The sequence below is a fragment of the Saccopteryx leptura genome, chromosome 4 (genome assembly GCF_036850995.1).
Source record: "Saccopteryx leptura isolate mSacLep1 chromosome 4, mSacLep1_pri_phased_curated, whole genome shotgun sequence".
NCBI lineage: Eukaryota > Metazoa > Chordata > Mammalia > Chiroptera > Emballonuridae > Saccopteryx > Saccopteryx leptura.
The window spans coordinates 214,793,368-214,798,073 of NC_089506.1; positions in this window are offsets into that span (position 1 = coordinate 214,793,368).

Consider the following 4,706-nt stretch of genomic DNA (forward strand, 5'->3'; position numbering starts at 1 on the left):
AACAAAAAAAAAACAGAAGGAGGCACAGAAAGAGAGAATGCACGTGTGTGCAAGGGGGCTCTGCACACATCCACACTCACACACACATCCGAGACACCCAGGAAACATGCAGGTTTCACTCTAGAGGAGGAACTGGAAGCATTAAGGTGGGAAAGAACTCATGTTTTCATGCATATCTCTAAAAATTAATTTTTAAAACATAAATGGCTTTTGATATTGTCAAATATAAGATGATATAGCTGGGACCCTGTTCATGGTTCGAAATGTGTCCCCAGAAAGGTTTGTGGACTTGAAGTCCTAACACCCAGTATCTCAAAGTGTGACCTTGTTTGGGGATAGGGTCGTTGCAGGTATAATTAGTCCAAATGAGGTCATCTTGCAGCAGGGTGGGCCCTGAATCCAGTGACTGGTGTCCTCAGAAGAAGAGGGGGCAGAGACACAGCAGAGGCAGCCATATGACCGTGGAGGCAGAGAGCGGGAGATGAGGCCACCAGCCCTGGAGCATCGAGGAGGCAGAGAGGGGGAGATGAGGCCACCAGCCCTGGGGCACCAAGGAGGCAGAGAGGGGGAGATGAGGCCACCAGCCCTGGGGCACCAAGGAGGCAGAGAGGGGAGATGAGGCCACCAGCCCTGGAGCACCAAGGAGGCAGAGAGGGGGAGATGAGGCCACCAGCCCTGGGGCACCAAGGAGGCAGAGAGGGGGAGATGAGGCCACCAGCCCTGGGGCACCAAGGAGGCAGAGAGGGGAGATGAGGCCACCAGCCCTGGAGCACCAAGGAGGCAGAGAGGGGGAGATGAGGCCACCAGCCCTGGGGCACCAAGGAGGCAGAGAGGGGGAGATGAGGCCACCAGCCCTGGGGCACCAAGGAGGCAGAGAGGGGGAGATGAGGCCACCAGCCCTGGGGCACCAAGGAGGCAGAGAGGGGGAGATGAGGCCACCAGTCCTGGGGCACCAGCATCAGCTGGAAGGGGCAGGAAAGAGCCTCCCGGGCAGATTTCAGAGTGCGGCCATGCGACACCTCGGTTTGGGCCTTCTGGCCTCCAGACAGTGAGCGAGCTATGGCTCTTTGTTGGAATGGCCCCAGAAGGTAACACTGACCCTAAAAACATGCACAAATGCCTGAGTCCCAGGTGGGCACAAAATACTGGGTAGAGTTGGTAAAAAACAAAGCTCCCTCCTGTCCCCTCAACCGGATATTGAATCTGTCCAACCCCCAGCACCTCAGAACCATCTCTGCTTTTTTCACTGCAAACATGAATTCTTTCAAATGCTAATCGGGATGCACAGGAGGTTCCAAAAAGGAAACCAAATGAGAATAATCGGAGGGCAGCACAGCCCGTGCCTGCAAAGAGCCGGGAGGGGTGAAGAAGAGCCTGGAAGGGAGACAGGAGGCTCAGAGGCCACGCAGCCTGACAGAGGGCCTGCCACCTACAGTGACGTGTCTGTGCGGACAGCACGGCTAAAGGATGCACACACGGGGCACGCAGCAGGGGGTGTCCAGTGAGCGCAGCAAAGCGGGGCGACCCAGTGAGAGGACAACCAGCACAGCTGGCAGAGGCATCGCCTCGGTGTCAGCCTGAGGGACCTTCTGACGCGTGTGGAGCAAACAGGCAGGGCTCTGCGTCGGCGGCAGGTGCAGGGCACGGTGCCCGCGGCAAACACGCTCCACCCGGCTCCACAAACGCAGGCACGCTGTGCACCTACCGCACGCACACACAGGCACACACAGGCACGCACAGACGCACGCACGCACGTACTCCAACTTCAAGAGCTCATCAGGCACTGCGTTATGCCTTCATATAAATGACCTATTCCAGTAAGACAAGCGAAGTGATTATCCCTGATTCCCAAAGGAGGGTACTGAGGCACAGGGATGTGACTTGGCACAGCTGTTGGTGGTGGAACCAAGGGCCACACTCTCATCCTCCTGGGTCCCTTCTGCCTTCTGATTCACTCTGAGCAGAGAGAGGCCCAGGGGGCGGACCAGCTCTGCCCCTTTCTGAATGCACAATCCTAAAGCCACCAAAGGGACAAACAAGACATGCATTCTCACTAGTGATGGGGGCGTCGTGGGGGCAGAACTGGGAGGCTGGTTATGAACGGAGGACTGAGAGCATTCGTGTTCTGAGCCACACAGGGACAGGAATCTCACTGTTGAAATCACAAATCACAAACATAGAGGCAGAAAGCCCAAAGGAGACCTGTGGAGTCAGGTGGAACTGGAGGTATCGATGTGAACGCCCAGTGTTTAACGTGAACGGCTCTCGACATGAGAACACACACAGATGAGTGTGCACAGTCACGTGTGCCTTAGTTCTGTCCACCAAGAGGACCCAGAAGCAGTGAGATCCCCAAAAGTGTCAGTCACTGAAAGCGCCAGGCTTTCTGGAGAGCTGGCAGGTTCCGGGGCTGGGCAGGGGCCACAGCGCAGCCTGACAGTCTTCAGTCCTGAAAGGCCCTTGAGAACAAGGGGCTCCCACCAGCCACAGCCCCCACAGCTGGAGCATGAAAACAAAATGGGAAATTAAGTAAATGCATGGCAAGTTTGATCAGGAACGGGACATATGCAGAGTTACAAGGTGACCTAGGGGGAAGGAAGCCCGGTGGACACCACGCTGATGGAGGGGCCAAAGTGAACACCGCCAGGCACGGCCACATGCAAACCACGCCCTCCCAGCCGGACGTGCCCGGCAGTGGTCCTGCTCGGATGCACCAAGATGAATCACCCGTGCTGAGCAACATTACAAAGACCCAAATTGGGGTGCTCTTTAAAAGCTGACGGACTGCAAGTCGGCATCTGTGGGAGCTGGTCCAGAGGGAGGGGGAGAGACTCACACGGTTGGCCTGTTCCTCCAGAGTCCCCAGAGTGTCCCCGACCGGCCCGAGGCCCCCACTCGGTGGGCTTGGGGAGCGAGGACCAGCCATGGCTTCTCTCCTTCTCCAAAGGTCCCACAGTAGAGATTAACCTCTATTCACTTTACTTGGGTTCCTCCCAAGAATTTCATGACCTTCCCCTGGGCATAGAGACTCATCTCAGAATCCAGGCAGGTGTCCTGACCCAGAGGAAAGACCCCAGTGACTTTCTTGCTCAAGGCAAGAGCGTTACTCACAGAGGCCTGCGCACAGCGTCGGTGGTCGGACGGCCAGGGTGGGCTCGGGACTGGCCTGCAGTCAGGGCAGGTGACCCTCGCACGCACGGAGAGAAGAGAGCCTCAGGGGGCAAGGGGGTACCACCAGGGCAGCGGTTCGGTTCGGGGCTGTGACTGTCAGCTCTGGCCCAGCAGCGTGCCCGCCCCTTCTCCCCAGCCCCCTGACTTGGCCAAACGGGGCGCTTCTCACAGTGTTTTCCCAGAAGCCATATATTTCTCCATGCTCGAGCAGATTCTCTGTAACATTGAACAGGACCCCTGAGACACCAGCACCCTCACTGCGGCCACAACGGGGACAAGGACTCAGTCGGGCTTCCCTGGACCATGGTGGCAACGAAAGGACTGCATCCCTAACGCCTCAGCCCCGGCACAGCCTGACTGCCCGCGGGGACTGGCCCTGCAAGCGGCCCAGGCTGCAATTCCGGGAGCAAGGTGCTGGGCTGGGGGCAGGCAGGCAGGCCGGCCCAGCTTCTTCCCCTGAGGGAACGAGCCCCCCACCCACCCGCCCCCAGGCCCGTCCTGCCCTGCTGCCTGGCCCCACGCAGCTGCCTGGTGGGACGCAAACTCACTTCTCTTCTTTGCCTGTATTTTCTCTGGAGCCCGACCCATGGGATTTTTCTGCATTCTCTTTGAGATAAAAATCAAAAACAAATCTTTAAAGGCCATCTCCAAAAACCACAGAATGGCTGGAATTAAATAAAAATAAAGCTTGTGGCTTTCCTCTCAGGAACTTCCTGCTTATCTGAAATGCGTTGAGTCAGCAGCAGCGTGGAGCCCAGCGGAGCCCAGCGTTGGTTCCTGGGGCCTCAGCCTCCAGATGGGGTCAGGCCTGAAGGCCAGGAGAGAGCACACCAGCCGGACCACAGGCAGCCAAACAGAATTCTCCTTCCTGCTATAGAGTCTCCCTACTAAACGCTCCTCGCCCGCTCCCCTCGGCAGAGAGAAATGCACGCCCCACAGCGGACACTCCGAGGGCCATCGGCAAAGGCCAGGCGGTGGGTGTTACCCCACACGGGGCCCAAATTCCTCCCCCTGACGTAGTCAGGGTTCCGAGCCTTCTCCCCCTCCCCACGCAGAACCTAAGTCAGACGAGGGAAGATAGTGAGCTGACTCTGCCCACAGCGCCTCTGATACCAAATGTGTGGGTTTTCTCCTGACACCACCCATTCTCTAACTCTCTAGACGCCCACTGGGTGTCCTGCTATTTAACTCCATTCTGACACTACCGGCCTGGCATTAACCACACCCCACGTGCCGAGGGCTCAGTCCCACAAGACCAACCCCACTCCAGACCCCAATCACAAGTCCAGGTTCGCACCCGTGCTTCTGAAAGACCAGCGCTGAGTCAGGGCTCCCATGACCCCTCCTCGGGTTCCGTAAGTTCCTGGAGGGCTCACAGGACTCATGGAAATGCTTTCCTTGTGTTTACTGGTCCATTATGAAGAGTACAACTTGGGAACCGCAGACAGAGACGCCCCGGGAAGGCATGGGAAGGGCACGGAGCTCCCACGCGCTCTCCGGGAGTGCCACCCTCCCAGCACCTCCACGTGTTCGCC